The 25,676-nt window shown below is 31.7% G+C and overlaps 1 long non-coding RNA gene across 1 annotated transcript; it reads right to left on the bottom strand.

Moving 5' to 3' along the window:
* Positions 1 to 1,025: 1,025 nt before the first annotated feature.
* On the bottom strand, positions 1,026 to 24,452 carry LOC111619373. Its single transcript, XR_002755735.1, has 3 exons — positions 24,310 to 24,452; positions 15,889 to 15,986; positions 1,026 to 3,546 (listed from the first exon to the last, which is right to left on the bottom strand). It is a non-coding gene; the product is annotated as an uncharacterized LOC111619373 (long non-coding RNA).
* Between the last annotated feature and the right edge of the window lie 1,224 nt (positions 24,453 to 25,676).

The following is a 25,676-nucleotide window of genomic DNA, read 5'->3' as shown; positions in this document are numbered from 1 at the left end:
TTCTGTTAAACAGATTTAAAAAATTATGAAGGGATTTGTTTGACAAATTTTTAATCATGCTGTAATGGATTTTATCTGGGCCTACAGCACTATTCCCCGAGTGACAGATAGCCGTATGAAGTTCTATGTTCGTAAATGGCACATTATATTCCTCATTAGATGAGAAGTGAAAGTTTAAGTATTGTTTTTCACTTTGAGCTTTATAAGCTTGGAAATTCCTAGTAAACATTACATTGCTGGATGAAAAAGAAAACGTTTCACCCAACAAATTGGCAATACCCTGTATATCGCTGATTATTGTGCCATTATTTTCCAGCATGGACAGAAAGTGGGAAGCATATTTCCCATTAATTTTATGGATTTTATCCCAGACTGCTTTTGAGCTAGTACAAGATGTTATACTAGAGACATACTTCCTCCAAGAATCCCTTTGGCTTTGCCTTCTAATTCTTCTGGCATTTGCCTTTGCTTTTTTAAAAGCAGTGAAATTACTAGCAGTGGGGTACTTCTGAAAATCCCCCATGCTTTCTTTTGTGCTTTAAATGCTGCCTCGCAATTCTGATCCCACCATGGTTTCGGATGCTTTGGATATCTGGTTGATGTTTTCCCCATTGTTTTTTCAGCTGCCTGAATAATACACTTAGTGACAACTTCAACTGCATCATTGATATCAGCAGTATTGACCATTACCTCAGTGATGTTAGCCAAAGAGGAAAATGCACGCCAATCTGCCGTTTCGAGTTTCCAGCGTGGTGGACAGGCTGTTTCACAGCTTTCTCTGCCTCGGTATTTTAGAAATATTGGGAAGTGGTCACTAGAGAGTGGATCAGATCCAACCTCCCATGTAAATGCTGAAAACAGGTTTGGGCTTGCTAATGACAGATCAATGGCAGTGAACGTTCTTGTTGGGGCATGGAAGTATGTCACTTCTTCTGTATTAAATAAATATAGTTGCTGATTGCCTATGAATCTGTCAATGGCTCTGCCTCGCCAATTGATGTCGGGACTGCCCCACATAGGATTGTGACCATTCAAATCAACCAATAAAAGGATTGAAGTTGGCAGATGTTCAACCAATGCATCCTCATTAAATCTGACGTCTGGTGGTAAGTATATAGAACAAACTGTGACAGTTACTCCGATAAAAATTCTGACTGCCACAGCTTGCAAATCAGTGGTTATTTATACCAGTAAGAATGAAATGCAATTTGAAACCAGAATAGCCACACCTCCACTGGCACAGTTGTGGCTATCATCATCCTTGCGGTAGAGATCGAATCCTTTTAAAGAAATATTTTCTCCAGGTTTTACATGGGTTTCCTGGAGTGCCACACAGAAAGAAGAGGTAGATGATGTCAAGTGTTTAACGTCAGAAAAGTTGTTGCGAAAACCACGACAGTTCCATTTGATTATTTCATAATCCATTATGTGTTTGAGGCAGCATTTTTAGCAAGGGTATCACTCTGTAATTTCATAGGGGGTTTTTCTTGTGGAGGTGATGTTAATTTTGTCACATGCATATTAGTCTCTTTATCCGAGATATCAAAAAACTTACTTATAGAGAGATCATCTGACTTTTTACATGTACAAAGATATGATATGTACAGAAAGCTGCTTTCACTCTGTTTAGTGGGTTCTTGCTAGCCTTTTTAGAACCCAGGTTTCTCGTTATTACCTCTATTTTAAATGAGTGTGTTTTTGCTTTTGTACTCTCCCTTTCTGGTGTTTCTTGTGATGGAAGTATTAAACATTTTGCATTATGAGTAAGAGATTCCTTTGAAAAAACAGAAATATCAGTTTGAACCCCAAGCATTTTTGTACACTTCACAGCAGCCGCAAATGTCTTCTGTTTTAAAGGAGCGCTTGAGGTGACCATGCGCTAAGCCTCTGGGTAAGATAGATAGATTCAGGGGGTAAAAACTGTAAACACTTTCTCTCTCTGTTATGCAAGGCATTTCCAAAAGTAAGGAGGATGGGCATCTTTGCAGTTTACACAGCGTGGAGAACTGAAGCACTCAGTACTCTGGTGGCCTTCAATTCCACACTGTGTATATAAGCTTTTTCCTCGGTAAGATGTTTGTGAATGTCCAAACCACTGGCATTTAAAGCAACGCAGCAGATTTGGAATGTATAGGCAAACATGGCAACGCAGATATCCTGCAGTAACAGAAGATGGCAATGCCAGCTTTCCAGAAGTGAGAATAAAGTGTTTAGTTGGTATCAACTTGCTGTCTCGACAGATCGAAATTCGTCGAACAGCAACGACACCTTGGTCTGAAAGACTGATCTGAATATTTGTTTCATCCTCAGACATCAGATCGATCTCAGATATCACACCACGTGATGAATTCAAACTTGTGTGTGGTGTGATGGTGACTTGTATGTCTCCTAGAGACTTCGTTTTTAAAAGCTTTTCTGACTGTTGAGGGTAAGCTTCTTCTAAGAGTAGATCTCCTTACCTCAATTTTTGGATTTTTTTAAGGTGCCCAATGGTCGATTCAATGATTTTCTGAATCAGGAACAGAACATTCAGAAAAAGGTGTTTTTCCCGTAGCATAAATGACGAGCTAAGATGGTTGGTTGGAGGAACTGACCTCATTTGATGGCAATGCATTGATACGTATTTCTTTTTGCTTTGATGAATCCATATTTAGAAATAACTATTCAGCTCCTAGTGACCCCACCCACCATGGAACCCAACAAAGGAATGCCATCACATGGGAGATTCCCATAGGCCGTCACACCAGGGTTACCCAGGAGCTATACCCTCACAATGCAGTCAAGAAGAACACATCTTGACTGCATCTGCCTGGTCTGCATCGATCAGTTGACTCCAAGCCGAGGTCAAGAATGACTCAACAACCAGCCGATTGACTCAAATGGCACCTGATTTGAGCCTCCCATTTATACGAAGCAGGGGCCAAAGCAGTGTGTTTGGGACATTATGTTGCCCCTCAACTACAAGTATCCCCTTTCTGGCATACAGAGTACCACGCATGGCTAACGTGGGTGGGCGTTCAGATCCCAGGGATAGTAAAGAAGAATTACTAACCATCGCTGGGAGGTCCCCTCACAATGGACAGAAAACCATGTCAAGGGGAATTTTAAAAAAGTCCATTGCTTTTACAACTGCATTTATTTGTTGAACACCTCTTTTTTCAATGGAAGCATGTATAGCTTTGCCTCCACTTTTCAAATTATCTGCAGTTGCTTCTCTCAGAGATATTTCTTGAGAAGATATCTCATATATGGAAAGTAATTTTTTTTACAAATTACAAACTGATTATGGGTATAAAGCTGCTTGTGGATACCATTTTTGTTTGCTAATTTATAAAAGTCAGAGTCTTCTATTCCTATTCTATTCCAACAACAACCACCAACACATTTCTGGCATCAGTACAGCCATGGTCGACATCAGGTACTTGTACGGTATCACCAATTTGAGCAAAAGGAAATGGCAAAGAATTTGGCAACAGACTGTCGCCTCACTGTCGACATCAGCTTCTTGTTTCGACCTCCACTTTTGAGTCTATGCTCCATGCATACCTGTTGAGTTATAAAATTATTTTAAATGAAATATATTATAATATAATATAGACGTTATATTGGGTTGTCTGGAAAGTTCATACCAATTTTTGGTAGGTGGCGTAAGGACGGGTCTGAACATATCAAAATGATTAAAAATAAATAGTCTCTTTATATTGCATGCGTACATACTGTAAAAGACAATACTTCAGAGATATTTGGTAAAAAAAATACAATACGTTAATTTTTGTCAGTTTTATATGCCTTTAAATATGAAGATAAAGTGCATTTTAGGCATTTAATGCTTTTCTTCTTTTACCGGAATGGCAAAAATGCCACACAAGCGGCAAACAGGTTATTCGCTGTTTATGGCGAATGTGCTGTAGCTGAAAGAACTATGCAGAAGTGGTTTGCTAGGTTTAAATCTGGTGATTTCTTCCTTAAAGATCAAGAACACCCGGGTAGGCCCTCCCCCACAAATGAAAATCAGATTAAAACACTGATCAAGAATAACTCATGCTATACAGCATATAAATTAGCAGAAATGTTAAATGTCAAAATCCACCATCCATGAGCATTTTATAAAGCTTGGCTACATAAACCGTTTTGATGTATGGGTTCCCCTCAATTTACCAGAGAAAAATCTATGGATCACATTTGCATTTGCAACTTGCTATATAAACGCAACGAGGAGACACCATTTTTCAAGCTCGTAGTGATGGGGGATGATAAATGGATGGGGAAAGCAGAATGAACCACCTTTAGCCACCCCAAAAGCAACTCTTCAACCAAAGGTCATGCTCTACGTCTGGTTGGATTGCAAAGGGATCCTGTATTATGAGCTTTTACCAAACAACAAGATGATAAATTCAGAGAATTATTGTTACCTATTAGACAAATCAAAGACATCGATTGAACAAAAATGTCCAGAAATAGCAAAGTGAAAGAGTGTTGTGTTTCATCAGGACAATGCATGGCCTTATGTGTCTTTGATAACTCGACAAAAGTTGTTGGAGCTCAGTTGAAATGTTCTACCCCATCCACCATATTCATCAGACCCGTACCCTCTGATTTCCACCTACTTCAATCATTACAAAATTCCTTTAATGAAAAAAATTTCAACTCAGATAAAAAAAATCATGTAGAAAAGTTTTTCACTAAAAAACAAGAGACTCTGGAAGGACAGAATTTTCAAGCTGCCTGAAAGATGGAGACAGGTTGCAGAATTGAATGACACCTATATAATTTAATAAATGTATACTAAAATTTAAATCTCCTGCATTTATTTTCCTTCAAAATCGACACAAACTTTTCAGACAACCCAATATATTTCAATTAAAATTAATTTAACATTATAATATACAGGGTTCATACTCAAGTTTTTGTTTTGATTTCCCTGACCAACTTTGCCCAAATTTCCTGACCCTCACATTTTTTTTAGTGTGGAATATCAACATAATAAAACAGCATTTACTGTTAACATTGAGTACATCTAGCCCTCTTTTTGTACAGTTGATGTGCTTCAAAGACTGCCACATTAAAAGAATACAGTACATACATTCTGTAGAAAAATGTTTGATAGAATCCACAACTTCAATGTAATGAAAAAATAAGCAATTTACAAACAAAACACAAGCTTTTTATTTTATCATCATTTATCATTATTATTTGTATGTAAATCTAGTAAATACAAGGTAACATAAAATCAACACACAGTATTTTTTGATAAACAAATACTGTTTGTTGCTGTGTACTGTATTGTGTTGTACTGTGCTTAAAATGAACTCTTGANAAATGGTATAGTAATTGGGAAAGAAATAAATTTAATACCAAACAGAATAAAAAACAAAATTACAGTAGTTTCCCTTATATAGATAGTATTTATAATAATTGTTTAAAAATTTTAAAGAATGAAGGTGTAATTTTGGCCCCATCCTTGACAAATAAACTTTTTCATAATATTAAAATACATACAAATTCAAATAAAATAGATAAAAAAGAAAAAATAGGTACTGTATATATGATAAATTGTAAATGTAATATACCAGAAGTTTATATAGGTGAAACAGGTCGTAAATTAGAAAAACGTATTAAAGAACAAGAAGCCGCTATTCGGTTAAAAAATAGTAATTCTCCTTGGTATAATCATGTAATTCAGAATAATAATTGTAAATTGGATAAAAATAGTGTACAAATATTGCATAATGAAAGGGATATTTATAAGAGAAAATTTAAAGAACATGTTGAAATAATGAAATATAATAATAAAAATAGCAATCGATTAATAAATGTTTCCAGTGGAATGCAAATAGATCAAAGATGGTATCCAGTAATAGAAGAAATTAAAAGATGACGTCATGAGGTAGAATAGTCAATAGAGGGAGTGTTATTCAGAATAGTTCCGATAACGGACCGTTGAATGGTTGTCTTCGGTGTGTTTTGTTGTGTGCTATGGATGTGTATAGTTCATGGGCTATCACCGTATAGAATAATACAAACAGTATGTATCTTAAAAATTAATTTTTATACGTTATTGTTTGTTTAACTTCCACTTTTTAAAAAACTTTTTTAGAAGTTAGGTTTTAAAATTTGTTAAAAATAATTTTAAAAATTCGTCTTATTAGGTAAACTTATAAAGATCTAATTTAGAATAATATTTATTGCAGTAATTTAGAAACACAACCATAGATAGTCAAAAAAGATATTTAATACACTTGATATGAAAGTGTTAATGGAATGTATAATCAAAGATATGTATTCTGAATGGTAATGTAAAACTAAAGTGTTAATTGTTATATTGATATTTTTACTCGCAAAAGAGTTTATTAAAAATGTTTATATTTTATAGTACTGAAGAGGGTCCCTTAATAGGACCGAAATGCATCTACAGTAATTAAATAAAGAGAAGTCATTAGCTAACAGCTGTGTGTTGGTCTACCGCTAAACTTAAAATTTATATTTTTCGTGCAGACTTACAGAGACCTTGTAATATTCACAGTAACTTTTTTTAAACAGCAACGTAATTTTAACAAAAAGTTAAACTTAAAAATTTTTAAATAAAGCATTTTTCCTACGTAAAAATGCTTTATTTATTTGTAAAAAAAATCAATGATTGTACATAAACAGGAATAGGTGTAAGTTTATACTATAGCTTCTCTAACAAATGCATCTAATTTATTGTAAAATCTTTTCATATTTTTACAAAATGGACAATCAAACTACAGAGAAACTTTTTAGTATTAATTCTCTTTTTTCAAAATACAGATAATTAGAAAATAAATAATGAATTACAATTCACAAAACACAAACTATTATATTAATGTAGTTTTAGCCTTTTCTCCTCAAGTGTATTTATTTTCATTTCAAACAATGGAAAATCCGACTCCAATCCAAATGATCGATCTTGGGAGCTGCATTGTCTAGACCACAGGTTCTCAAACTTATATCGACCACTGCCCAATTTGAGATTAAAAAAAAAATCCATATTTTTTAACTTAACCCTTTTGTCCCAAGTGGTCACATAGGTACTGCAAGTATTTCAAAGTACCAGAAACCTAGAAAATGCATTACAAACAAATGAATATTGTACCAAACAGAGATTTTGCGTTATCGCTAAGGAACTGGCAACTGTAGTAGAAGTCATTTGAGTCGTTCACTTAAGCGATATTACACATGTGATCCTTTGAGTATCTTTATTCAAAAATTCGCAATTTTCACTCTCTATACTAGTTGAATTTTATATATTTTAGAAGATTTATATGTATAATCCTTCCCAATATTCAGGTAAATAGATTTAACTTCTAGTTTCGTTTTTATTTTGTTATTTTTTCACGTGGTACACACATGTACCAGCCGGATTTTTTAATGGTACTCATATGTACCAACAGGTCTTTTGATGAACACATTTTTATTTCAGTATTAAAATGAAAATAACAATATTATCTCAGAAGACATTCGATTGTATGGATGACTATATTTCTGACGTTTCTGTTTCATCTTCCAATGAATATGAACTGACTGATGATGGGACAGAAAGTGAAAGTGAATACAACTTTAGCCAAGATGATCTTGGAAAATCGTTCTATTAAAAACACTATTTCTTGTAATAGATTTATGCTTGTAATTTCTAAACTTTGCTCTTCCAGAAAATCTCCAAATGCTACGAAAACCTATTATGTTGATGAATTGATTTCTTGCTTGAAGTACACATTTAGTAAATGTTGGCAAGATAGTTTCAGAGTATAGATGAATCAATGACCAAATTCAAAGGACAATCTTTGATGAAACAGTATATGCCTCTAAAACCAATAAAACAAGGCATCAAATTATGGCTTCGTTGCGACTCTGATTATGGATACATATATGATATGAATGTATACTCTGGTAAAGATTCACCAACAGCAGATAAATAAGTAACCCTTGGAGAACGTGTTGTCAAATCGCTTGTAGCAACAATAAAAATCAATGATGTAGTCCTGTTTCTGATCGCTTATTTCTGGCATAAATCCATTGCAAACCATTAACTTTCCTGCAATAGGTACTATTATGGCTAACTGCAAAAATGTACTTAGCATGCCAGACAAACTCAAATGAAGAGAGTCTACATTAGATGTACTGACACAGGAATATTGTGTGTAAAATGGCAAGACACAAAGGAAGTTTTAGTAATGAGTAATTGCTACAAACCTGATTTGACTTTTATTACTAAGAAAACTAAGACAGGTGAACAAGTAGCAATAGACTGTCCACAAGCCATAGCTTTATATCGACAGAAAATGGATTAAGTTGATCGAGCTGATCAATATATAAGTTTGTATAATCAAGACAGAAAATCCACTAAATGGTGGAAAAAAGTATTTTACACTTGTCTAAGTTTGTGTGTAACAAATGCATGGATTATGTACAATGACTTGAGGAGGAACACAAAGAAAGTTTTTTATCTAAAATTTTTGGTAGATCTTGCTGAAAATTTAATTGCTGAAGGAAAGAAGAACAGCAATTTACAACTACGAAAAAGAGGCCCTCCTTCAAAAAAAAGAAAACTTTTTGGAACAGCATTGCATCTTCCTAGAGAAGGTCAAACAAGAAGATGTGCTCGATGTACAGAAAAAAAAAACAAAAAAGAACAAAAACAGTTTGTCAAGAATGTCATATTCCTTTGTGTAAAGACAGTTTCATGTTGTACCACACCAAATAATATATTTTTTTAAAAATGCATTACTTACAATAAAGTTTTTCTGAAGCATATATTGTAATGTCTTACCTGCTATGTACCATATATGTACCAAGTAAAAACCCTATTGGTACACACATGTACCATCCACCCTTGCCGACCCCATTAACTAAATTTAATTTTTTTCACAAAAAATTTTCAATTTGACTTTAAAGTAACTCATCTTTATTGTATCTTTTATTTTGGATCAAAATTTATATTCAGGGACGAAAGGGTTAACTTTCAACTTAACCTTTTTACATTACCATCTGTTGCATATCTTAAAAACAGTTATTGCAAATATAATGTTTAAACATGCATTATTGTATGGATAGGATGTGACCCATATCCTATTTCTGATATCAAAGAATGTTTCAATGAGAAGAAATAAAACTCATATTTAATCACTGAGCCTTCTACTGGACCGGAAAATATCTGCTTTTTTTTTAAGTGGACCGGTGACAATATTATTTTTAATTGAAAAAATTATCTGTTGTAAAAAGAACTGCAAACTACATTGAGCAATAAATATTTGTTATTTATTTACCAGTACATTAGTATACAAATCAATGTGATCGCTGCTTTTCTTTTTTGCTAGTAAGATCATCAATTCTTGGAGTTAAGGTGGTAACTGCAAGGCGTGAGGCAGAACTAACACTATAACGATTTCGTTGTTTCAATTTTATCATTATCATTGCTGAAAACGTTGATTCACATAAGTACGTTGTTGAAAAAGGTAGTAACATCCTAACTGCCTTTTTATGTAAAACTGGATATTCAGATTTAACTTTAATCCAAAACTGTGTTATGGGCATTGATTCAAACAATGTTTTAAATCCCAAGTCTGAACTTAATTTGATTAGTTTTTCGTATTCAAAGTCGTTCAATCTATTAGTTTGCTATCAATAAACGGATTAATAATCCACATATTTCCTATTTGAGAACAACGCATGGAAGGTAAAGTATATATTTTTAAAGTTTTCGCGGACTGGTCAGATTAGAGTTGCGGACCGGCGGTTGAGAAACACGGGTCTAGACTATTCCTCAAGTTTCTATAAAAAATTTCTGTTCATTCCTTTTTTTCTCTAATAATTAAATTATTTTACGTTTTTCTATTTTAGTTCCGGACAATTCCGGAACCTCACACTTGTATTCCTATGAAGTCATAGTATTACGAAAATTGGGATTCTTAAAACTTATAAAATAAAATAAATACAGAAATAAACAACAAACGAAATTACAATTATACATTATTAAAATATAGAAGTTCAGCACAGAGAATCGTAACTACAAATCTCTTTCTTTTGCAACATAACTATAAAAATTGTTTTGGTGTTGTTTCACACAAAAAATAATCAAATTTATTTTAATTTTTTAGTAATGTAATTAATTTTTTTAAAACTTACAACTTTTTAATTTTTAAATTTTAATTATAAGCAAGTTAACATTGGTTAAACTATCAGATTACCTGTTGATTTTCGAAAATATAACTACAGAATATTTATTACAAGTATGATCAATCTTGTCAGTTTTTAAGACCTAAATTTACCAAAATCAGTGATATGTGTTACCCAACGTCATTTCAGTTAAACTATTTATTAAACTATGTATTGAAGTTGCGGAAAAAACGGAAGAGAGTGGAAAAATATGCTTGCAGTACAGTACATTCAAGGAAAATCGTAACAACAAATATAAAAAGCTTGTGCCAACAACAAGTCGGTGCCAGTATTTAATTGTAAACGTCGGGTAACTATTTATAATTTTTTATGTTGTGTAGTAATGTTTTAAACGTAAAAAACAATTAAATTACCAATTTTTACTGATCTATTTAGCTATTTTGAAGTGAACATTCTAATAAATTACGATTTCAACTTTTAAAAGTTCACAAACAAATTTTTAATTAGTTATTTTTTATTCTAATAAACAATTTCATCTTTTTATAATCGCTGAATTATTAAAATTAAGAATTAAACACTATTACATAAAAGTAGTTTATCCTGTTATTAATCCACAACTGTAAAATTATATGGCTTCAGAACAATGAAAAAACCATTTCAAAATGGATTCCGGTGTATTTTCTTATTAAAGACTGCAGCATTACTTCTTGCCGCCTGCAGATGGCTATGATTGGTCATCTATATTCAGCAAACAAGATTAACAACGCAGTCAAGGAGACAAATTCCCTGACTTTCCGTGATTTTTTCCAAACACTAATGAAAATCTCTGATTTTCCCTGACTTTCCAGGTGCGTAGGAACCCTGAATATAGATGTTATAATTGAAATTAACAGATTCCAAATTCGAGATCAATTTTTACTGTGTAATACATTAGGGAGGCAACTGGGGTTTGTAGCACAGCATGCAGAAACATTCAGAAAAATAAATTTTTTAATAAATATATTACTTTAAAAAAATTATCAGCCAGAGATAAATATTGTGTTAAAATTGAAAACTATTTAGGTACATATTTAGCAAATAAAAAGCAAAACATTTTTTGAATGGGAAGAAAATTTAAAAATTTTTGATATTTTATTAATCTATATAAAAAATACGATAGTGTTTATTCAAGGGAAAGAAAAATTGTACAAAATTTTTTAAACTTATCAGAATTATATCTTACACAAACTCAATATTAGGATATAGAATACTAAAATTATTTAAAATAAAATGCAGTATTTAATTGACATTACGACCAGACAAAATGTAAATAAACATGCTCATCAACGTGCCCTTAGAAGAGTTATGAATTCAATATATTCAGAGTTAATCATCCTACCCCAAAAGGCAGAGGTGCCTGAAGAATTACAAGTGGGGGTGGATGAGGCCATTTGGCTCCCATGGAATGGGCAAGCCAGAATGGAACCTCAACTTTGACAGGGACAAGAGCTCTTGAAGAAGTGGAACGTGAATATGTAAACTTAACTTTGGATATTTTCAAAATAAAATACTTTGATAATGATTTTGAGATGAACAACAAGAGAACAACAATACTTTGAGATGATTTTTTTATATACAGAATTATCTGAAAGAAAACTCAGAGGATCACCGACCTTGACTCGCCCGAGGACAAAAGCTCTTGGAGGCTTTCAGGAGGACAACAATCAAAATAAAAATAAACAAAATCAGGTTAATGCTAATATTGTTTTACCGCCAGATTCAGGACTCATAACTAACTGCAAAGAGCCAAAAATACTAATAAGGGAGAGGAGGCGCTGTCCGTCGAGGCTGCTGGTGAACTTTTTGTGCACGCTCGTTAATGTCTCTTGTAATATAACACATAGTTATAACCTGTAGAATCAATATAGTATTCAAATGTGGAAAACTGATTATAGTTTAATGTTAAAATTAATTATCTGCCTGTTGTTAATGGCGGGAATAGAAACTAATCCAGGTCCTTTATCTCGTTCACCTCAAGAAATTGCCCGTCTGGATATGCAAAAGAGGGGGCGAGGTCAACCTCGTAAAGATAATGCTAAGGATCTTAATTCTGAATGCCCAGAAGAAGAAATATTATGTGGAGAGTTTTTTCACTTGGAGGAAGAACCTGCTGGATATAACTCAGGATCTTTGAAATCTTCGAAAATTCCAGAATATTTTGAACCTTCATCTCTTAAGAAACTCCAGGTAGATTCTCACTCTCAATACTCCTTAAAATCAATATATGAAATGATACAGTCCAATTTTTCTCAGCTAAATAATGATATCCAAGTCATTAAAAAAGAATTGCAATGTATGAAAGAAGAAAATAAGAGATATCAAGAGAAGTTACAAATTTTATCTCAAGAAATGAAGAAATCGGATGTATTAGTTAAGCATAATATTCATCTAAAAGGTATGTTGGAATTTGAACTGGATAAATTGGTTAATGAGAAAACAAAAAATAATATCATCATTATAAATTTTCCCTTTTTGAATACTGATTATATAAAAGAAATAGAATACTTTATTAAAAACATTTTAGAAATAGAAAACTGTGGTGTTGAAAGATTAATTAGATTAGGAAATAAAGATACTAATCCAACAATGAAAATATCAGTAGATGGTGAATATAATAAAAATCTTATTTTAAATGCATTTTGGAAATCGAGAGTTAACAATGAAAGATACAGAAATGTAATATTCACCACTGATATATGTAGAAGATCTAGATTGAGAAGGAGAAATTTACTACCTATAATTAAACAAGAAAAAATAAAAGGAAATAAAATTATTGTCAGAGATGATTATTACACGTACGAAAAAAAATTTTCACTTATGATATTAATAGTAATACAGTTATTCAGCTAGATGATTTTTTAGGATAGAACAAAATGATCTCTTAAGGTCCAAGAAGATTAATTCAGAAATGGCTCTAAGCTATGTTAATACTAATATGAAGAATGTTAACAACGAAGTTAATAAAATTACTGATACTCAGATTGGGATGGATACGGTTAATAATTATTGCCCTTGTATTACAGCATATTCTGAAGATAGTGTTAAAATTCAAATTGGTTTCTGGAATATACAGGGATTACGAGGGAAATTTAAAAAAATACCGATGTTAAAAAATATATAAAACAATTATGTATTATTGGGTTTACAGAGACCTGGATAGAAGAATTATGTGAAGAAGATAAGAAAGAGTTTGATCAAGAGTATACAATAATAATTGGTAAAGCTCTGAGGTATAGCAGATTCGGACGCCCTTCTGGTGGTCTCATATTGATGGTAAAGAGATCATTTGGTATGATTTATTCATATTATATTACTGATTCCTTTATTTTGCTGATAATAGCTATTAATCAGTCTCTACAAATATTATGGGGAGAAACTCAAATTGGAATAATTCTGGCTTATTTTTCTCCTTCTACAAAAAAAATAACATACTTTAAAAAGTTGCAATAATCTATCAACCATTGGTTTAATGTTATAAACTTTTGGCTTGTTGGTGGTGATTTTAATATTCGTATAGGAGATTTTATGGATTTAAAGTATAAAGGTAATAGTGACTTTATATATAATAAAAGGTTATCGAAAGATAAATATACTTCTAGGGATGCTTCTACATTATTAAATTTTTCTCAGGAAAATGATTTAATTATACTGAATGGTAGAATTATAGGAGACTATCCAGCTGAATTCACTTTTATTTCGCATAATGGAAAATCCTATTATTGACTATATTATGTGTTCTCAAGCTGTGATCAATGTTTGTTTATGGAAATTCTTGAATTAGATTTATCAGACCATTTTCCTGTGAACTTATGTTAAAAGGGAATAAGGAAAATATTGGTTTAACCAAAAGACCCAATATTTTTTTGGATATTGTGGAACAACTAAGAGTCAAGTTTAATTTTCATAAATTTCAGAAAAAATTATCATTTACTTCTGATGAATTAATATTACATGAAATGACTAATGATCCATATAGAAACTATAATAATCTAATAGATCCACTACAATCCTTTTTTAAAATGAACAAAAATAAAATGATCAATGAATTTAAACAATTTTGGTATGACAAAAAATGTTACTACTACAAAATTAAGAAACAAAGAAGTTTACAGAGGTTTTGAAGGTCTAATTCGTACCATGATTTGAAACAATACTTGCTAAATAAAAGAATCCATAGAAATATAGTTAGAGCTAAAAAGATTAAATACTGTTCTTCAGTGAATGAATTGCTAATTGATCAAAAGGATTCTGGACTGTTTTGGAAGATTATAAACAGATTTCGTATAGATACAAAGAGTATTAATAACTCATTTATCTCTTATGATGTTTGGCATAAGTATTTTAGTGATTTTTCACATTGCTATTCAATTTATAATGGAACGAATATGATTTTTCAAGATGAACAAAGCAGTCAATTAGATGAAATTATGTTTAATTCAGAAATTCTGTACTCTCATATTAATAAACTGAAAGAAAAAACAGCCCCAGATTATGATAATATAACAAATCGAGTAATAAAGAATTTTTCTGAGACTATGATTGAATATCTAGCCAGAATTTTTAACGATTTATATGAACAGTCTATAGTTCCTTATAATTAGAATAAAGTAATTTTATATATGATTTTTAAAAAAGATGATAAATGCCAACCAGCCAACTATAGACCGATCGCTTTGTTATCTGGTTTAAGGAAGCTATATACATCTATATTAACGACAAAATTTAATGAATGGATAGCTCTAAATAGATATAACAACAACACTCAATATGCCTTTAACAAAAATAGATCACCACTATCTTGTGACTGTTCGCCTCCGAACTTTAACACGCCATTGCCCTGGGGCTCCTCTTCAGCTTTACCAAAGAAAAACATCAGTCATCCAATCGATAGGACCAAAGACATCTTCAAGTTTTGAATCAAAGGACCTTTTCTAAAAATATGTAAGAAATTTCGATCAAGAATAAACGGTTTGCCTCTGTAAAACACTTGTCTTTCGCTGCCTCTTGAAATTGCCACTCACATAAGCTTAGACCTTAGACCATCCTGGCAGTAGAAAATAAAATTCCCCCCAATCGGCATTCTTACAATTGGAAAGTTCATTAACTCTTGATATAGAAGATATCAGGACATGTAATTTGCAGAGTTGGTACACTATGATATTAAACTACCCTAATATTAATAATTATATATTGTCTAACCTATCATTTAATGTTAAGAGGTTTTTTATTCAACTTCATCTTAACAATGTTATTATGATTGATAATAAGTTTTATGTTTATTCTAATAATGTATGTCCAAGATGCAATGATAATTTTTCAAAATTTCATTTGATTTGTGGCTGTGAAAAAACCATATGCCTAAGACAGATTTAATCTTCATAGTTTAAATAATCGCACTTCGAAAATAGGAATTTACAATTTTTTTCATGTTGCCAAGATAAGGACTAGCCTATATATAATTTATATAATTATATTAAACAATTTGTTACGATCAGGCGAGAGCCTCATCTAATTGTTTGATTTAATGTTATATATGAATAACAACTCCCATTTTAACAGGCTAAGGCCTAGTACGAATAAAGGTTATTTGAATTTGAAAATTTTTACCAATCAATGTGATATGAATTATTAATCAAAACAATGCTCTAAATAGCGAATGCAATATATTAAAACAAGAGTGTCTACAAGTATATGAATATGCAGAACATTACTTACAGAAATAGACAATGCAATTTGAGCAATTTAAAGTTTTCAGTTGGATGTTGTTGCAAAAGGTTCCAGAATAGAATGAAATTGTAGAAGCAATTCAATATCTGAAAGAGAGGGATATAATGATTAACGATTCCAAAGGCATTAATCAATTTGTCAATTTAAAAAGATTTTTTGACAAAAGCATAATAAATAATACTCAAATCGAAAATTCTGTCAATGGTAAGCGGGTAATTTCTTTAAAAACATTTAACAATACTGAGAACTATTCTGAATTTTTACTTTTCTGCCAGTACATGTTTGCCATTCCAGGTCATAACGCCACGGTTGAAAGAATTTTCAGCTTAACTGAAGCACAGTGGACCGATGAGCGTAATTGGATGACAGTAGATACTGTCAAAAGTATCATAACAACTAAATTTAATTTTAAAAACACAACTTGTTCAGAATTTCACGCAGAAATGTTTACTAATATTGATATTCTCAATCAAGTTAGCAGCAATTAGAAATAGAAGTTTAAAAATAAAAATTAGAGACAATTTATTTTTCTATTCGTAATTACTTATCAGTAATTAGTGAAAACTATTTTTTCACGTTTTGAAAAATAATAATAAGAAATAATATAATCTGATTTTTTTCTGTGATATTTTGTTTTATGAGTAATTATTTATGGTAAATTAATCCTATTATTGACTATATTATGTGTTCTCAAGCTGTGATCAATGTTTGTTTATGGAAATTCTTGAATTAGATTTATCAGACCATTTTCCTGTGAACTTATGTTAAAAGGGAATAAGGAAAATATTGGTTTAACCAAAAGACCCAATATTTTTTTGGATATTGTGGAACAACTAAGAGTCAAGTTTAATTTTCATAAATTTCAGAAAAAATTATCATTTACTTCTGATGAATTAATATTACATGAAATGACTAATNTAGATATAACAAACACAGAAATAAATAACACAAAATAAATTGTAGCTATGTGTTGATTCTGCACGACACGTCCAAACATGTAAGCCGAACAATAGTGGGAGGAGTGAGTAATCAAGAGATGCGTGGCGCTCAAACAAAAGACAAATCGACGAGATTTGAAAATCGCATAACTCCAGGTTTGCGAGGTAAGTCGAGGTATTACTGTAATTTAGTATTGGTAGTCATTAATAACAAACTTTTTTTTCATATTTTTATATTAAATAATGGGTACAATTGCAACAAATAGTAGTATTTAAAACAAGAGTAGTATATCAATTTAAAATTATTTACTTATCAATTTTTAGTGTTTTGTGCTTTTTTTTACAACCAATTTTTATTGTTTTAAACTGGGTTGTCAAATGTCCTACTGGGATGCATTATAAAATTTCAAATGTCCTACTTTGACTATGTCAATATCTGGTCACCCTACTACTAGAGAAATGTCTTAAGAGAGCAAAAATTAGAAAAAAATGCCTCGTAGTAAGAATGGACTTTTAGCTTTTATATAGTCATATATATTTGATATATGATATATAATATATGATACCAATGATATATAAATATATATATCATTGGTGCACAAGAATAGTGACACAACTGAAAAATTTCCAATTTCGAGTTTATTGTAGAAATGTATAGCAAACTCCCAATATTTTTACGTTGAAGAACAAACACTAATATTTATTTCCAAAAAAACTTTGAAAATTTTAAAAATCCAAGATCATGACAAAGCCTTGCAGGAAACAAACTTTTAAATAGCTGTTCTGGAAGATCTATTTTTTCGAGTTGTGTCACTATTCTTGTGCACTAACTATATTTATATTCCAAGCTATCATTTTCATTTATACATATACTAATAAAACCTAAATAAAGATGGAAAACTTGCCAAGTGTTTATTAAGGGGTCACTTCATTGTGCCAGTATAAAATATATAAATAACACGGTTTCGACCGCAACAAAGTACATTAGAAAATAGAAACGGCAGTTGACATCGAAGTAAGAAGATATGGAAAATATACAGCACAGAAAAACAGACTATGTCACGAGGATACAAGGTGAGATAGAAAAGCTCGTTATTGATATAGATTACCTGAAAGCTCACATTGCTGAAAATAGACAATTAAGAACACACACACTCCCTAAGTCCATCAGCCAGAACATTCCAATATGTGAGAGAAATTACATTAACTTCAAGATCCTAAAATCTACAATAAAATTTAAATATATTAAAATTCGATGATTAAAGCGTAGTTTACAAAACTATAAAAACCAAAAAAATCAACAAAGAAATGAAGAAATTAAAAACTTACATAATAGTGATATTGATAATTATAGAATAACAAAAATAAAAAATTAATAGAAAAATTTAAATATCCTTCCATAGAAGGAGATATCAGAATGGAAAAAATCTCTTGTATTAAATAAAACAGAGTTTGTGTTTCCTAAAGATGTTCTCAAGACAATGCAGACAGGATTAGATTTTAACGGTCCTAATAGCTGGAGAGTAATAGATACAGTACCAAGTTTAGACAAAATGTGCAAAGGATTGACAGAGGTAAACTCTGAGATAATGAAAACTAAATTGAGTAATATTGTTAAGACACATATTGAGACAAAAGGATAGAGTAATCGTCAGAGATAAAAATTATTATAAATATAAAACAGAAATTGAAAAACTGCATAAGTATTTAAATGATAATAAACTTAATATAATTAGAGCAGATAAATCTAGGCAAATTGTGGTAGTATCCCAGGAATGGATTACAGTTGTCCCTCTATACTCCGACGTTTTTTAATCCGACATGCTCAGTAGTCCGACACACCTCCCGTCAAGGTACCTGTCCCCGTTACGTGTCTGCTTGCACAGAAGCATGTCGCGATGTGAATGTCCCCATCCAATTCTTACTCGATGACACACATTTCGATGACACACACAACAGAACTGCTCACATTTTATGTGAGCAGTTCTGTTCGAACAGTTGGAGTAGAGAATATTTTAAGTTACTGCTAGCAAAACAATGCGAAATATGTAATTATTTTCGGTAATCCGGACACTTTTGGTAATCTGACACACCTTTGGTCCCATACCTGTCAGATTATCAAGGGACAACTGTATTTCAAAAAAATTACAAATTATAAACAGGAAAAATTTCAGAGAACTTCCGATCAATCCAAGAGAAATCATATATGAGGAATTAAAAAACAAATTACTAAATTACAAAAACAGAGATGTTACAAAAAGTGGAAAAGCTTTTATATTATCTGAGGATAATGAGAGAATGCCTAGATTAAATATCCAATTAAAAACCCACAAACAAGATGAGAAAGTAAGACCAATAGTCAACTTTAAATTTACTATATTATACAATTTGGAAGAATATCTAAAACAAAAACTTAAGAGCTACGACAATTCAATTTATTCAATCAGAAATACAGAAGAACTTTTACAAGATTTGAAGAGAGTCCAGATAAAACATACGTCCAAATTAGCTAGTCTTGATGTAATAGAAATGTACCCATCAATAACGTGGAAAATGATTAATAACCAATTAAGAAAAGTGAATGTAGAACCTTATATTATAGATTATAACTAAATAAAGATGGGAAACTTGCCAAGTGTTGGTTAAGAGGTCACTTCACTGTGCCAGTATACAATATATAAATAACACAGTTTCGACAGCAACAAAAACTTTATAAAATTATTGTTTATTAGTAATTATTCTTTTTTTCATGCATTCTAAATCCTGAGATACGATTTCTTAAATTATTCATTTTAAATTAATCAGACCAATGTTTTTACATTATTTCACTGCTGAAAAAATACATAATTACTCTTATTTTTCTACAAATCATAAGCTTTTATGCCATATGATAGGTAACTGAAGCCAAGTATTACATCATTTAATAAGATTTTTTTTTCTATTTAAAATCAAATGTAAGACACTTAAAATTTTTATAAAATTATAAAAAATATAAATATAAAACAAAAATATAATAAATACAGTGAAAGAAATTTGAAAGAACGGATCATAGGATCATATGCAATGCTTCTTTCAAATCAATACACAAAAACATGTTTAAAATATTCCTATTTTTTACCTTTATGTCAGCAATATAAAAAAAATATAAAATATGATTTTATCAATCAATCATTTATAAAAAAAAGCATTTGTCATTTAAAACTAATTTCTGCTATGCCTTCTGCTTCTGCAGTCAAGTGCTGTGACAACGTTACTATAAATAATTGCTTGTTCATTATTACTTTTTTAATCACTCTCATCATTCCTTCTTCGTCTCTTTGTAGAAACAATTTAATGCATTTGATATTCATCTCACAGATGAATAACAGATGTGATTCTAGTGTTATTTTATTATTAAGTGAAGTGAATTTTATATTTCTATGCAGAATAAATAAACACACAAAGCATGCTTTTTCTATTTTAAAATTAACTTTTCCATTTCAAAATAAGGTAAATTCTGCTTATTATAAATACGTTTGATCAATACTAAAATCCATGAAATTTGTCATGCAATGTGGGAAATCTTGCAGCTTTGTTTAACATCTCGGCAATAGAATATGATTTTACTATATGCAAATGATATTTAGAATGATAAGAAATTAAATTATGGACATGTTTTTCTTTCATTTCTTTTTTCAGTTACGTGCAACAAAGATAAGCATTTCAGCTTATTTTATTGGACTTCAGTTTTCAAAAATTGCAGGCTTATAAATACCTACTTGTGTCTGGCTGTCTGTCCTTTCTTTATCTCAATAACAAAGGGACTTCTACACAGGTGTAAAAATCGTAGAGACAGTAGAATTCGATAAACTCTACATAACCATTTGATTCATAAGGGAAGTCATGTGTTTTTTAAAAATAATAAGGTCAATTTTTAAGTACCGCTTCAATTTCTCTTTAATTGTCAATTGTACTTTCACGTTATCATCAATAGCCACAGGTTCCACCAATGGCGGAGTGGATGAAATAATAACGAAATACAAACGAATAATCACGGGTTCTCACCCGGACAGTGGACTGACCACGTGAAGTTTAAAGAATTTTCTTCACGACTCTAACTCTTACACAAATTTTGATGATTAATTACTAATTTAGGAAACTGAAGCAAAGAATCACAAATAATTTAATGAAATTTCCTAAAATACGGCCGCATTACTCGATAAATCTGCCAATCATGATGGCACCCAAAAGCACATTGTATGGGAAACTGCCCAATTTACCTGTTTGACACGTGAAATACGAACCCTCTACCAAGAATTTATTTATGATACTTAAAAAGTTTGTGAAACATTGGATAAATCTACTCCTTGTATTTGGAGGAATTTAGAAAAGGAGACCATTAAAAAATTTACAAATTTGAAAGGCGCTACATTTAAAATTTTATATTTAAACCAAGATTTATAAATATTCGCTTGTAGCAAATACAGAATCACTTACCTATGAGATATTTCACTTACGTAAATGATTATGAGGAGAAAATAGATACTTCTCATGGCTGTTATTCGTATCAATGTGTCATTCGTGACTGGATCACTTATATATATTACCATTTCCTGTGTGGCTTATTATTGATCGGGAAAAAATAAAAAAATATGAGCAATTATTTATTGATACACGATCACAATGCCAGGCTGCAATTCTTTTAAACGACTTTGATTTATTTAATTTAAAATATGTTAAATATAAACAACAGCTTAACACTAAGATTGACAACTGTTAAGAATTGACACACATAGTACAAAATTATGATATGCGGAACATTTGAAATTCGTTCTTTTTAAATGGTTCTTTATTATCTGGAGAATGATGCTTTCGGTGTGCTGGAATTCGAAGCTATTTAACTTCTCCACTGCCCTTTTTCCTTGCTGGTATCTGCTTATATGGCACAAGTTTTTATAAACTTTTAGAGCAAGTTTACTAAACTTTATTGTTTAATATAGTTTACTTTAAATAATACACTTACTATTTTCCAGTTAATAAGTTTATTTTCAAATATTTAATAAGAGGATATAGTTAGGTAAGGTGGTAATGGCATCAATCGGATTACAGCTCTGGGAAATCCGGAATTAAATTCGGGCCATCAAAAACACTGTAGCAATGTTTATTTCGTAGACTTTACTAATTACGAACTAATATAATATTAAAGGCATTGTAGTTTTAAAGCATGGTAATCTTTACTTTTCAATAAATTTCGAAGTGTAGAATGTTTCATTAATATAAATGTATGTATACATGAGATAAAACGTGTCTAAAATTAGTTCTTTATAAAACAGAAATTTGCCTAAACAGAAAATAAGTGTCGTTCTCGAAATGGAACAATGTGCTGTGTAAAGATACCTTTAAAGGTTAAAAACGTAACTCTTTTTGGAACCAATAGCATAAGAGTGTCTAAAGGAGCATTTTTTATCACTGCTGCAAACCTTGGATAAGTAACCTAATAACGAATTATACAACAAACCTCTGAATCACGGACACTGACAAGAACATATAAATGGCCGTTATTTGGAGGTTGAATAAGTGCCATTTTTTCCGTACGGATCGTGGGTTCGGCCAGGCCCACAATGGGGCGAAAAATTTCTAGGGGTTGATCGCTCGGATTCGATTCAAGGTTGCCCAGAGCGGCAGACTCAAGCCTTAATGCCCCGATACCGTTATTAATATTATATTTTGCCATATATGTTGCAATTAAGGAAATACAGCATTAAAATTCTATGCAATTTACATTACAGAAAATTCTTTAAAATTTTTACAGTCGTTAGTAATTGCAAAGCTTCTACAATTAAATAATTGCACTTGTATACATTCAAGCAATTTATTACATAAGACAATGGAATCTGGTTAACTGGAANGCAGCGGCGGCCTTAACCATTGCGAGGCTCCGGGCGACAGATCTTTGTGAGGCCCTTTTCCTTTGTGCAAAGTATATGAATTGAAAGTAGGTATTTCTGATGATTGACAAGAAATGCAAAAGTTATAAATGAATAAATTTAGAGTTTTAAAGTATTATATTAGAAGATTTATAAAAGTTAACAAACATAAAGACGACAAATTATTATTATTTTTTTTACTCTTTCCACTCTGTGGGCATTAAGAGGGAAAACCCCAATGGTCCTGCTATAAGAGTATAGCAGGCCCATTAGAGTTAGGCAAGGCACACAATCGGGCGACAGGGTGGTGAGGGACTGAACCCGACATATCCGAACGGACTACCCCCCGAAAATTTCCTAAGGATTCCTTAACCCATCCGGATTCGATCCTGGGTCCTCAAAAGCGGTAGACTGCCATCTTGACCGCTCGGCCATCCGGTCTACGACGACAAATTATCAATGATGATAAACTAAGGTACATAAATGCCTTAAAAGATGTACACGGANATGTCATAATATTATGATAATATATCATATGATTCTTATAATAATATTTAAAAAATGCAAATAATTATTATACAGAACAAATAAACCAGGTGAAAGGAGGATATATCCCACTTATCCATATCCTCATAAGTAATTCTGAGTATGAGAAATCGCTTCTTTAACAAAACAATTTAAATGAGCTGCTTTATGTGGGGAGGAATGAAGGAATAATCTTTAAAACTTATATCCACAACTTATTAACAAAGAAAGAACGTCAAGGATAAGTCAATATATGTGATATCACCCATTCGTTTGTGTTTCACTTATATTTTTTTAATACAGTCAGCCCCCCCAATAACACCGTTGATTATTCCGTTTTATATGAATTCCATGTTGTACGAGTCACTTAGATTTTACAAATACATGTGCCGGGCTGCGAACAACTCAGGTATTTATAAAATCTAAGTGACTCGTACAACATGGAATTCATATAAAATGGAATTATCAACAGTATTATAGGAGAAACGACTGTATATACGAGGCACTAAGAAGCTTTATCTAACCGTTGCAACGATCAGACTTTAGGGGTGTAGTAGCGCCCCTGCCGGCTACCGCCAGAAACCGTTTTGTCCCCCAGCACATTCTTGAAATGCCATAGCCTCTATTATCTCGTAAGCAACGGTTACTTTATAACGTCACAGACACCATTCCTAAACGTCCTTTTTCCTCGTAATGAAATAAGGCAAATCAAATTATCGCATTCTCTTACTGTCAAAAGACGCGAACGTATTTTTAAATAAAGTCGCTCTTAAATGAAACAAATATACGCAAGTACGAAACAGTTCGTACGCATTTTACCATACGATTCTGCGTGCGAAATGACGTCAGAATACGTCTAAATATTTCCATTAATAAGGCTAAGATATTTTTATGGGATGGAAAACGTTCGCTTCAGTCTAACCAGAAACCATTCTACAGACAAAGACTAAAGTCGTAAACACCAAAATGGCGACTGCAGTTTGTTTTATTATCTACTTCACAGTGTAAAATCAATTTCGGGATTTAAGTTTAATACTTACATTTACGTCAAATGTTCTTCAGAAGACAATAATATTGCTTACGTAACCATTTCAGAAGCGTTTCTTAGACGATAAACAACAAAGACCGGGACACAAACAACAAGACAACCTCCTCCATCTATCTCGACAGTTCTTATGACGCGTTCTTCTGTAACTCCGGTCTCGACCAATCATCAAGAACAAATTTGGTCACGTGCGCGTAGAAGTGGATAAAAAATCACGTGACACGGCAGGTGTCACGTGACTTTTTATCCCCCTTGCAAAAGCGTTTAATTGCATTACTGTAGTTTACGACTACTTATTGTGATCTCAAACGTACGTATTCTTAATTATTTGAACCATTTTCTACTTACGAGGGGACGACATGAACGTCGACGTCACCGATTTAGATCGAACTCTCGTCTTGTCACGTGCTTGGGCAAGAGTTACACTGATTGGTCAAACTCGATGAGGTTATAATTGTTGTTGCGAACTGGAGAAAATCTCTTTACAGGTTCTACAATATAAGCAGAGGCGGCCTTAACCATTGCGAGGCTCCGGGCGACAGATCTTTGTGAGGCCCTTCTCCTTTGTGCAAAGTATATGAATTGAAAGTAGGTATTTCTGATGATTGACAAGAAATGCAAAAGTTATAAATGAATAAATTTAGAGTTTTAAAGTANAAATGTAACTGAAACCAAGTATTACATCATGTAATAACATTTTTTTTCTATTTAAAATCAAATGTAAGACATTTGAAAATTTTTATAAAATTATAAATATAAAACAAAAAATATGATAAATACAGTTAAAGAAACTTACAAAGTTTGTTTTCTTGAAAGATTAGATCAGGGGTCGCCAAAGTGGTCAATATTGACCCCCAGGGGTTGATGCGGTAAGGGGGTCACAACCGTTTTTTTTTCCTCATACATACACACTTGTAATAAAACTTTACGGTGGGGGTCAATGTGAGGCTTTGGAAAGTGGTTGGGGGTCGACAGTTGAATAAGTTTGGCGACCCCTGGATTAGATGATAGGATCATATGCAATGCTTCTTTCAAATCAATACACAAAAACATGTTTAATATACTCCTCTTTTCTATCTATGTCAGCAATATAAGTGAAAAAACAAAAAAAAAAAAATGCAAAATATGATTTTATCAATCAATCATTTATAAGAGAGCATTTGTCATTTAAAACTAATTAGTGCTATGCTTCTGCTTTTTCAATTTAATCATGTCATAATATTATGATAATATATCATATGATTCTTATAATAATATTTAAAAAATGCAAATAATTATTATACAGAACAAATAAACCAGGTGAAAGGAGGATATATCCCACTTATCCATATCCTCATAAGTAATTCTGAGTATGAGAAATCG

This window comes from Centruroides sculpturatus, unplaced genomic scaffold (assembly GCF_000671375.1).
Source record: "Centruroides sculpturatus isolate CEXI.00-Female unplaced genomic scaffold, Cexi_2.0 scaffold174, whole genome shotgun sequence".
Lineage (NCBI taxonomy): Eukaryota > Metazoa > Arthropoda > Arachnida > Scorpiones > Buthidae > Centruroides > Centruroides sculpturatus.
Note: the sequence above shows the minus strand (reverse complement) of the source record. Positions and strands in the feature narration are given on the sequence as shown.